The 12218-nt window shown below is 37.2% G+C and overlaps 1 non-coding gene across 1 annotated transcript; it reads left to right on the top strand.

Annotated features, from left to right (window-relative positions):
* Positions 1 to 2374: 2374 nt before the first annotated feature.
* Positions 2375 to 2447, top strand: TRNAA-AGC. The gene has a single exon. It is a non-coding gene; the product is annotated as a tRNA-Ala (tRNA).
* Positions 2448 to 12218: the final 9771 nt, after the last annotated feature.

Raw genomic sequence — 12218 nt, 5'->3', positions numbered from 1 at the left:
TCAGAACTAAACTCTCAGCAGTTTTTATGTTTCTAGAAGTTGATTGGTCAAAATGTAAAAACTTGGTCTTCTAAAATCTGGGTCAATTCACACCAAGATGAAGATACTTGCACCATTGTCATTTATCAGCTGAGAAAGAAATGCATCACATAAAATGTAGCTTTTCCTAGAGGAAAACAGGTGTAAATCAGTTAAAATGTTTGTCTGGAAACTGGCAGTTTATCACCTAGGTGATGATCCCTTTATATTTTTACTTTGTAGTGTGAAATATAAAACAATTTCAGATGACAGGATGACAAAATACCATTTTTTCCCCTGCTGAAATCTTTAACCTCTCAGAGATTATGATTCAGATATATTTTACATTTGAGATGAACATCAAGAAATCCCAAATCTCAGCAGTAAGGCATTAAATAGCTGCGTGCATTTGGCAGTGGCAGTTTGCCACTAAGTCACACACTGTGGAGGATTCTCCCTGTGCAAAGAAAAAAGCAGCAAAGCAGTTTGGAGATGTGGAACAGCTTGCACCCTGCGAAGGGGCACTTATCACACAAACAGTGTGATTTTCCAGCCCAATCTGTTAATTGTGCTCATGCAACTGTCCAGGAGGCTCTGCCGACATGCTGCTTAGATGTACAAAAGTGCTGCTGATCTCAACAACAGTGTCTGCGCTATCCCCATGCTCTCCAAGGGAAGATTGGATCAGATGCACAAACTGGGACAAATAGATACAGCTCTGCTGACTTCAGGGTGCTTTGCAGCTGAGGATCTGAGCTAATCTGTACAATATATCCATCTCTTTGCAAACCTTTTTTTTTGGCTGAGTTTCTCTTTTTATGCTAAGAGGTTCTTCCCCAGAATGTGCTGTGTTTGGCCTTTTTCTTTTTTTTTTTTTTATTTCTTTTTTTAAGCATGCTGTTCAATCCCAGAGAGATTTTCAAAACCAGTAATAACTACAGTATTATCTATTCTATACTTTTTGAACAGAAAACCAGTTAATGATTCCCAGTTATTCTCAACTGCTTGGCATATCTTTGACAAGCACTGAGCAGATTGAGACAGAGTATGAATCCAAATTCTATCCTGTCATTAGGTGTGGACTTCGATAAATCTGTTCTGCTTCTGTTCTGCTTCAAGCCTCTGAATGGTACTTCCTGCTAAAATGAAAGGGCTGGCTCTAGACCAGCTGCATTCCATTGACTGTCAGTATATTCTAAATTATTTTTCTCTACAAATAAAAAATATGTCTGACCAAAAATATATCTCATTTGTCTTGGCTAACAGACATACTTAACTGGGTCTATACATTGGCCTGGATGACAGTGATAGAACATGAGCATTCTGGCCTTCATTTTGCTTTTTGCCCTTACAATTCCCCTGATTAAAATTAATGGTACCTGCAAGAAAGATAAAGAATATAAAAATAATTTTGGAAGGAAGAAACATGCATTAATTTATTTCTTCATGAAGGACATTATCTGGCAAAGTAGCATCTCTCTCTTCATGAGCCAATATTTATTCAATTTTATGTTCTGATTAATTTAGTGGTATTTAGAGCTCAGTGATTTTTAAACTGGTGTTGTAAGACTGAAAAGTTTGCATGTGTAAAACAGAACCATAAGGCTCAGCCCAGATTTTGCCTTCAGAAGTTAATGAAATTGGTAGGAGAATCGTATAAAGCAGTTTCTCAGAAGTACAAGTTAACAGATTTATCTATAACTCATTTAGCTGATGGGAGGACAAGCCAGCATTGTGTCATTAGTTGTGATCGGGGTAGCATGACTCCGATCAACAGAGTTCATTAGTAATGCTATTTAAGGTCTTATATACTTCAGTGCTTGCATTTTCTTCAACCTCAATTTAGCTCACAAGGTGGGATTTATCCCACTCACACACAGACAGCTAAAAATTAGTATCTAGACTAAACATTCATCAAAAATCTTCATGAAATAAAGGGAAAAGCACCTTCAGAAATCCAGTTTAGTATATGAAGATCCGTGTCCCAAAGTCACATATTTTGATCCACTGTCTGGTGAGAGAGCCAGGCAAATTAGCTACTGTGCAAAACTTTACTTGAGGAAAGCTGGATGATGTGAATCCAGCATGTGAGTTCCTTTAATGGTAATCTTTATACAGGTAAAAGGTAGTTAAGGATAAGTTGAATGCGATAAAGGCTTTGTTCAGTAAGCTGGTCTTACAGTAGCTACCACTGCATGTCTCTTTATTATGTATAATTATTTTGTGAACAAAGTCCATTCCTGATGAATGGAACTCTTGTGATATTTATTTCTCTGAGTCTTTCATGATAAGATGATGACACAAGTACAGTAAAAATATGATGGATATTTTTACATGAAAATGCTCCAGATAGGGAGGGGAATTAGCTCAAATGGTAGAGCGCTCGCTTAGCATGCGAGAGGTAGCGGGATCGATGCCCGCATTCTCCACAATTTTTGGGGAATGAGAGGCTGGAGAGCAGTACCATGGAGAGGGACCTAGGGGTCCTGCTCAATGGTAAATTGAATATGAGTCAGCAGTATGCCCTGGCAGCCAGGAGGAATAATCATGTCCTGTGCATCAGGTAAAACGTCACTGGCCAGTCGAGGGAGGGGATTGTCCCACTCTGCTTGCACTGGTGTGGCTTTACCTCGAGGCCTGTGTGCAGTTTTGGGCACCACAATAAAAGGATATAAAGCTATTAGCATCCAAAAGAGAGTTGCAAAGATGGTGAAGGGCCTTGAGAGGAAACCATATGAGGAGTGGCTGAGGGCACTTGGTCTGTTCAGCCTGGAGAAGAGGAGACTGAGGGGAGACATCATTGCAGTTACAACTTCCCCATGAGGGGAAGAGGAGGCGCAGGCACTGATCTCTTCTCTCTGATGACCACTTATAGGACCAGAGGGAATGGTCTGAAGTTGTGTCAGGGCGGTTTAAGAATAGGTCCACCACCCAGAGGATGGTTGGGCACTGGAACAGGCTCCCCAGAAAAGTGGTCACAGCACCAAGCCTGAGAGTTCAAGAAGGATTTGGACAATGCTCTCAGGCACATGGTGTGACTCTTGGGGTTGTCCTGTGCAGGACCAGGAGTTGTATTCAATGATTCTTGTGGGTCTTTTCCAGCTCAGGACATTCTATAATTCTAGTATTCACATAAAAATTATGCAATATTGGTAGCATTGCAGATGCTGTGGGCATTATATTTTCTCTGGTTTGGGATCTCTCTCATTCATTTCTACTGTCAGGTGTTACTTATAACTCTTTCAAAAAGTCTAAATATAAGTAAGGTCTAATAAAAAATGTAGGCATGAATATAAGTACTTTATTACTGTAGAAGAAAACTGTTACATGTTCCATGAATAGTTCCATAAAAATGTTATGTAGAGAACTCAATTCCATTTGACCAAAGACCAACATTGTTAAACATCTCTAAGGCCCACAAGATATGTGCATTTCAAAACTGAAGTATGATTTGTAGGAAACCCCATGGTAGGTGATTCTGTTAATGGCATTGTTTTCCTGGTGAGTTTTTCACAAGGGAATGTAATAGAAATTTGATGGTATATAAATATTTATCTGAAACATAATGTGAAGACAACTTTTACTTTTTTTTTGGTGGCTTTGTAGTAGGCTTAGCTCACCTGTGTGGCTTCCAAAAATTTGTTTCATGGTTCAAGAAAAGAAATTATTCTTTTACTCAGACTTACAGTGGGGGAAAAAATTGGGATCCAAGGTTACACTGTATTTTTCATTGATGTGTATAGAATTTTCAAGGCAACAAAAAAGCCAGTCTTATCTATCCAAAATGATGAATGAATATTAATATAGTAGACAATCAGGTAATCCCAACCCTACATACTTCTATGAGCTCTTATAGGCCTCTTATAAATCCACTTACCAGAATGTCAGCTCAAACATGAGTGGCTGGTGCAGTAAAAATGCGTGTAAGTAGTGCCTGAAATCAGTGGTGAAGCACAATATTTGTCCTGGCAGTGCCATGAGATGCTATTGCAAGTCAGAAGTGTTCTAAAGCCCATTATGAAGACAACACCCACGTCTCTGAGAGTGAAATGATGAGAGGTGTTGGTTAATGATAAAAGTATAGAACATTTTCCGGGTGACTTATTTTGCAAACATTCAGAGAAAGAAAAAAATAAAATAAATGAAATTTCAGGAAGTAAGACTTCATCTCACATATGGTATGACATGAATGAACATCTTATATGGCTCAGATTGTGTGAAACTGAATGATAAGTACCTGCCTCACTGCTGAAAAAGGATATCAGTATGGTAAAATCTTCTGCTCTTTTCTCATTAACTAAATACATCTATGTGGTTGCTTTGCCTGGCTACCTTTTGACCTCTTTCCCACAAAGTCTGACAAAAGAGGGACCTCTGCTGATTACTTCATCTGATCAGTCCAGATAATCAAGTTACCTACTATTTATGGATTTAAATATCCTATATTTAGATTTCAAATTTTAAACTTCTTGCTGCCACTACTTCAAATCTTTCCTGTTGCTATGAATATCAGAATAAAAAGTTTGTTTTATGTGGACATCCTTCAAAGAGAGTTTGGCCAAAATGCCATTGTGACATCCTGCAACAGTGAGAAGTGATTCGTCTCTTCTCTGTTTCCTAGCCTAGCCAGGTATCCATTCATTATTTTCCCCAAATAGGACATTCCTTTATAATACAAGCTTTTAAAGTTTTCTTTATCTTCCTTAAACTGTCATACCAGCTGACAAAGTTTTGTCACTGAACTCCAGAAGTACTAGTATTAAATGAGTCCTACAAAGTTCATGTGAACAACATTTGTACAGTACCTGAAACATAGTGGGTGATGTCTCAGCTGGCTACTCAAGTATGTCAGCTTATAGCCAGCTACTTATAGCTGCCACATTCTTAAACTGACAGGGAAATCAGATGTGATTATGATGAATACTGGGCTTCCACAATGGTTATTTCTTTGCATTCCTACAGTTAACACAGAAGATGGGTGTTGAAATGCACATTATGTCCAGCATGTGTGGCATTGCTCTTACTTAAATCTTCTTGGGCTTAGGTAGTAACATGCAGGATCATGTAATTAAAACTCAGCCTGTGGCTGTTTCTGGGTTGATGAGGATATTCAAATTCAGGATGTGATTTTGGAAGGCGAACTGAAATTAAAACATACAGAACAGCAGAATGGTATAATACATAAAAGAAATTTTCTGTAAAGATGTGTGTAATGTGTGTATGCACCAGCACGTACTACAGCATGTACCAAACCAGCTGACCAGGATCATTTCACAATGAAAGATTGCCCAGGTCCCATTCCAGCCGCTGCTGAATCTTCTCTTGCCCTACACAGCTTGGAATGCCCAAAGAGTTGGATTCAAAGCTTTCCCGATCCTACAGATCTTCTTTATGAGCTCCAATTTATAGGTGGGGCAATCTGGTACCATAATTACCTTTTTTAACATGTACTGTAAAATGTTAACATTACTCATATGAAAGGCTATTCCATTTGTTGGTTAAAAGATGTCAGCTTGTCCTTCAAATGCTGCAGAGCAAGTCTGAAAGTTATTCTTTCAGGAATACTAAGATCTCTTTGTAAAAGCTGATTAGATTTGACTGGTCGAATTGCTACAGACTACGAAAAAACCAGTGGGGTAAAAAATCACTTTTCAGTGGCACTTTAGTCTATCTGCTGAGGTCTTTTGCCAATATTTAAAGGTATGGTGACATTCAAACACGACAAACTGTACTGATTGTACCATGAGTTATATTACAACTCCAACGCTTTTGTTGCTATCATTTTTCAACATGAAACAGATTCCCTGCAAAACAAATAATGAAATTTGAATAGCTGAGATTTAATCATTCTTTCAGTCTTTCATATTTAAACAATCCTTCCATATGTGCTATAAATTGAGCCGTTTTTCTTTGTTTATAAAATATACATTTATGCAATAAGAGATACTAAAATAAATCAAAATAAATTATCTCTACAATGATCTTTAATCTTAACATCTGATATGGAAAGAATGGAAAGAATAGAAAATTCTGGAAAAATGCTCAATAGAATACTCATTATTTAAGATTTATTTTATCCCATCACACTTAAGTTAATGATGTATTTTTCAAGATAGATGGTAAAATTTGCTATTGTTACTGTAGTAAATGCTAGTACTTTTTTTTCATTGAGAAGAAGCATTTTGACTTCATCTTTCTGCTACTTTCACAACATAATGATATGTTCATATTTCAGTGTTTACAAATTAGCAGTGGCTAGTTCATGGCAAAGAAAATGGGAGAATGAGCAACTGGGTAAAATCGGAGGGCTGGGAGAAGGTTTAAGTGCAAAATGAAGTGAGGGAAAGGAAAAAAACCTCAGTTTATTATACTGATAATAGTAGTAGAAATACTCAGACTGACATACATACAAAAAACATTTCCAATTCTGGATGGAAGCATACATATTTACTGCAGTGTATTCAGTGTCACACATGTGCTGTGTGATAAATAGAACTGGAATGATTATCTCAAATTGTCGGTAAAGGTTCTTCTCCATGTACTACTGCCTTTGTAAAAACATGCACGGTTACATGGTCTGAAGTTCAAGATCCCTTGATGCCACCTAAAACTCCTTATCTTACTCTCATTATCTTGTGACTAAGTCTGCCAACCATTTACTCCAAGTCATCCCATCTGCCCAAAATCTACCACTGATCACCAGTTTAGCTTTCTCAATTTAGGGGAAAAATAGAATTATTTTTCATTGCCTTCTGCCCAAGCCTCTGGCAGTCATATCAACAGTCCCATCTGTTCTTTTTTCAGCTTAATCCCACCCAGATTTCTGATCTCAGGATTTGCAATTTAAAGGGAGGATATGTGATATGCATAATCAATGCATTTATTCCATTCAAAATACTTGCACAGTAGCTCACTTTCTCTCTTTCTCATACATAAACACACTTATTCATGTGCACACATGAAGACTTTAATTCTAAACACACTTTTCTTAAATGAAAAAGCACAAATACTGAAATATATTCAGCCAATCATGCCTTTGGCTTGACTGAGTATTCCTATCGTGATGAGTTTGGTAAGAGCAGGGATGTCAGAACTATTAAATCACCAGGCCTGACAGCAAACGCTTTAGATTTTCAGAGCTGGGCTGGAGGCAGCAAAATAAAATGTCTGTACATACGTCTCAAAATTTTCATCTTGTATTGTGTCTCATTGTTCTAATATTAAGAAGCAAAGACAGCTGCTCCATCATTGGGGAAGCGGAGTTTGCACCAGAATCTATATTTTGTTGCTTTTCAAAAGCGAGTACTCAGAGGAAGAACAAGCAAATAAAAACATCAAACCTGAGTTGGCCCAAAAATTTTGTCTGCTCTTTCTGGGACCACAGCAGAGTTTACTACCTGCAGAAAACAGAGTCCTACAGTGTTTCAAACTAGATCCATTAAGCAGAATCCTGAAAGTCTAATTTATTTGCTTTTTCAAATCATAGAGAAAAAAAACAGTAAGCAGTTTGGCACAAAAAATAGACATTACCCAAATCTTTTGGTCAAAATCTAGGTGTGGTTCTTATATCACTATCAGCCTCCACAGCAGTATGAAGATACCAGGCTTTCAATAACTCAGAATAACTCTGAAACCTCATAAAGCTTTCAGTTAAGGTATAAGTTTAGATTAAGTCTTTAGGCCATTCCTGGGTCTCACAAGCCACCAATACTTCACAATACAGCTCTACAGGAAGAGACAATTTCTGTTCACACTTACTGGGGTATGTACCACACAGAGTTAGTCTACCGGTATTTCTCCTTGCAAACTGGTTGCTGCTGATTTCTGTGGGAGTCAGCATGGAAATGCCAAGATGTAACAGATTTCCTAAAATATCTTAAACACTTCTAATAAATAGCCTAAAAATGAAGAAAAATATAATAGACAGAATGTCACTCTTTATTATATGGACACTTTACAAACGTTGCTTTCAGAAAAAAATAAAAGGGTCTCTTGTGGTTATGACCTCTAAGTTTCCTTTTCATGTGGAATGAAAAATGTATATAGAATCACAGAATCATTGAGTAGTCTGAGTTGGAAGTTTGACCTTCCACATATGCATAATAAACACCCTTATAAGTGATATCCCTATATTCAGCCAGTGATATAGGATACAGGAGAAACTGTAGACATCCTGGCAATCCTTAATACTTTCTCAAAATTTTACTCATGATTGGAAGAAAGTTAGATTCCCCCCAAGGTATGCTTGGAAAGCAGAAAATTGAAATACTACCTGTGGAATCAGATGAATTTTCCTATTATGTATGCAGGATTTTTGTTTTCAGTACATTCAGTGGTTTTCTAGAAAAGATTTTTGGAGTTTGAAATACCACTAGCAGTGGTGCATTTCTACCCTTTGAAATTCTTCAAATTCTTATGTAAATGCTGAGGACCAACAAAATTTCCCATCACAGACAAATCCTGGATCACAAATAATATATGGAGACATTACTAATACCTCCTCCTGAAAATGCACAAACATCACTTGAGAGCCAAGACTGTTCTTGAGAATGAAGTCTGTTTAAAGAACAATATATGTCCAGATCTGAGTAGCTCAGAAACAAACCATTGCTATTTTATATCATGACCCTTATATTCCTACGAAATTATATTTCCATCAAATATCACGGCTTTAGATCAGTGTTTCAGGAAATAAGAACAATAAAGTTTAGAATAGTTTAATTTTGCTTATAAATTGCACATTGATGTAGCCATAACATCTGGCCTTACTTAAGAAATCTGCGTTTGATTTGAGCTCTTATTTTGACTTGCTGTGAGATGCTGCCAAAAAAAAGAACATAAAAATAAATAAACAAAACATCAGTACAAATGAAAAACAAAGACCTATAAAACCAGGACATCTCACACTGTCTTAATTTGTAAAAACTTTAAGGATTTACAAGAAAGAGTGATTTGGAGAAGTGAGAGAACACTCTAATTTTTTATTTAATAGGAATGGTTTACATTTTGCAATTCATTAAAGTACTGTCTACTTTAATTTCTCTTCCTTGTGGAAGGTTGTCTGCATACGTTTTATATGGTCACAAAACTCCTCTCTTCAAGAAACTTCTCATTAAACAACAATACAAAATAAACACCTCCTTCAACAAAACACAGACCTTCACCTACAGACCTTTTCCTGCACTGGACCTTCACCATCAGACCTTTTCTTGCTGTTTGATAAACCATATGTATTTTATGTAGGACAACATCTCACAATAATTCTTATTCCCATGCAACCCAGATATGAAATAAATTTAGGCAGCAAGAAACCCTAGTTTGAGTGGAATTGTCATATTAATGTATGGTCCTTCTCTATATTCAGTAGGCTTCTGAATATCACTTCAGAAAAAGGTCTTGTTGGTGCACCTGTGACCAGTTCACTGAAAGAACACATTTATTCAGCAGAGTTGCGTCACACCAAAATTACTCTGATCTTTGATTTCACCTTTCTTACTTAATTGCCACAGTTGAAAAAAGCTTTTACATGAAAGGCTTTTGTGTTTGAAAATTATATTCCTTTGGAGTATATAAGATAAACCAGGAAATACTGTAGTGTAAGACGTATTTAAATTAAAGCAAGTGTCCTCAGACTGATGGACTTATCCTTCACTGGGAGAAGATGTTGTATCTACACCAAACCCAGAAATAGTTAGCCTGATTCAGACCAACTGGAAGTTATCCCAGGAAGATGAACTGGCACAGGTAAGGGCTGGAAGAATTCCTTTTAAGACACTTACCACAGCTAAGAGTTGGAGTCAAAAATAAAAAAGCTTTATGGCTTGCATTCACAAAGTTGAGTAGAAACATTTCTCCCTTTACCTCTAGGGTATAGGAGTATCACTGGACAGAGATTTGTAAACAGTACCAGTGTACACAGACCATGCAATACCATGAAGCATCTACTCACCTTTTTTCTGCTTCCCTTCTCACTCTATTCTTGTCTAGAGGCAAAATTCATTGCATGATGCAGTGGGAAAGCACAGAAATTTTATTAAAAAGTAATATAAGAAAAAGAAAGCATCTTGAAAAATAAAAGGGGAAAAATGGCTGTTGCAGTAGAGTAAATCCCAGACTAGTTACTCTTACCAGCATCTGCACATGTATGGGGACAATGGGAATGTGAGGACCACTGCCATGCTCCTGTCACGCTGCCATAATCAAGCAGTTTTATCAAGTGAGGGTCAGTCTTGCAATGAACAAAATTGAAGAATAGTGCGTAATATGTTTACAGGTCACAGCAAGAACACTTTCATTTACCAGGAAATGAGAATAGAGCTGTGCTGTGTCTTTGACAAGAAATTGCCATTTCTTTGCAGGAGTTGGTCCTTTGCCAACGTTTCATCTAAGTGCATCTTTCTTTTGGGCTGCAGAAAGAATTGTCACTGGTCCAAAGCAACATACTTAAAATGTTATATGCCAAGTGCCTCAAGTGGTCCAGTAAGTAAAAACTTGCATTTAAAGCACTGACTATTCACATAAGCAAGGCTATTTTTGCTAATCGTGAGGCTCACTAATGGACTAGTTCATTAAAATAATGCCTGGATTTGTACTTGCATTTTCCAAAATTACTACATTTCTTTTCCAGAAACAAATAGCCTAAATATGAGTTGGTTTTGTTTACTTTCCTTATAAAAAATCTGTGGGCAGCTCTGGTGGCAAGTACATGAGCTAAAGGTTTAGACTAGCATGAAGGCAAATATGAAAATCCTATTTGACTGCAGAATATTACAGCCTGGCACAGTGAGGCACTCATTATGGGCTTAGGGCTGGAATGATCATGGATATGAATCAGAATCACTGCCAAATCCTGGTGAGGAAAGGCAAAATACTTACACCAAGTTGAAACGGTGTTGCTAACACAGAAAGCTTTTCACTGGAAGTGGTTGAATTTACTATATCTTATTGTCTCATTTAGGGGTCAGACTAAGCTGTTTCACGGGTCCAGTATCCTTTGGGTTAAGTATCCTTCAGCAGGATTGAACCCAGTGAATTTCAGCACGTAACTCGTGCCCTGTCCAGCAAAGGGGAACTGAGTTTATCTGAATTAGCTGGCAAGAGACTTCGGAAACACACCTCTGATAATCTTTAAGTGAGCTGGGGAGCAGCAAACATTTTCAAACCTCGGGTTCAGTTTGCATCATTGCTGTCGTGCTGGTCAACATTCAGTTCTCTGCTGCAGTGCTGAAAAGTTCCATAAACTCTTATGCAAGGGAAACTTTCAGCTGAGTGGCTTCACAGTTGACAACATCTCAGTTTTAGTAAGATCCAAGTAACCACATGTACATAATAAATGTTTATAATAAAAACATGGAACCTAGTTTTAAGCTATATCCAAATCTCCTCCCGAGAAATCAGGGAGCACAGAACTCAGAGAGATAAGACTTAGCTCAAACAGGGCTGACAACCAGAACAGGGAATGCTTAGATTTGGCACCTTTTTCCAGAAAACAGATATCAAAATACACTTCTGATTATGAAGTTTTTTAATACTCTAAGAAAGTGTCAGCAGTCTCAAAGTATTTCCTCTGACAATAAATTGGCACACTCATAGCTGCAAGTTAATCACATTTTTTTTTGCTTAAGCACTTTAAGTTCAATGGGAGGACAACTCAGACAAACCCTTTTCTTTTGCTAGTGCTCTCAGGTGAGTTCTTGTCATGTTTAATAATGTTCTTTTAAAGGTGCATGGCTAATACCTTATAGATGTTTTGGTTGCTATCTTTTCATTACAGCACTTGAGGAAAATGTTTGCATTTCTTAAAAAAAATACAGTAATTCAAAAATATCTACATCATTTTTAGGAGTATTGTGTTTCTCTAAATTAACAGAGTCTAAAAATAAAGTGATGAAAACAGAGTTAAACAGTAAAGGTAACATTCAGAAACTGCATTTCAACAGAGCTGTTTTCTGCTGTGTTCTGGTGCTATTTCTGTGTGTCATTGAATTTGCTCACTGCAAAACCAGAATCTCAATATTCCATGTGGTTAAAAAAACCCACAGAAACAATAACAATGGCAAAAGCAGCAAAACAGAGTGTTTATCACTTTGCTTATTCGTTTTTATATCATAGCATTTCAATTGAATAGACAATCCCGAGATCTAGGTGTGGCTGTGAAAAGCCAGTCCCGTGACTTTTGGAGGGGAGAAAAAAACACAGGA

The sequence above is a fragment of the Neopelma chrysocephalum genome, unplaced genomic scaffold, assembly GCF_003984885.1.
Source record: "Neopelma chrysocephalum unplaced genomic scaffold, ASM398488v2 Primary Assembly neopelma1_80, whole genome shotgun sequence".
In the NCBI taxonomy this organism is placed as follows: domain Eukaryota; kingdom Metazoa; phylum Chordata; class Aves; order Passeriformes; family Pipridae; genus Neopelma; species Neopelma chrysocephalum.
Note: the sequence above shows the minus strand (reverse complement) of the source record. Positions and strands in the feature narration are given on the sequence as shown.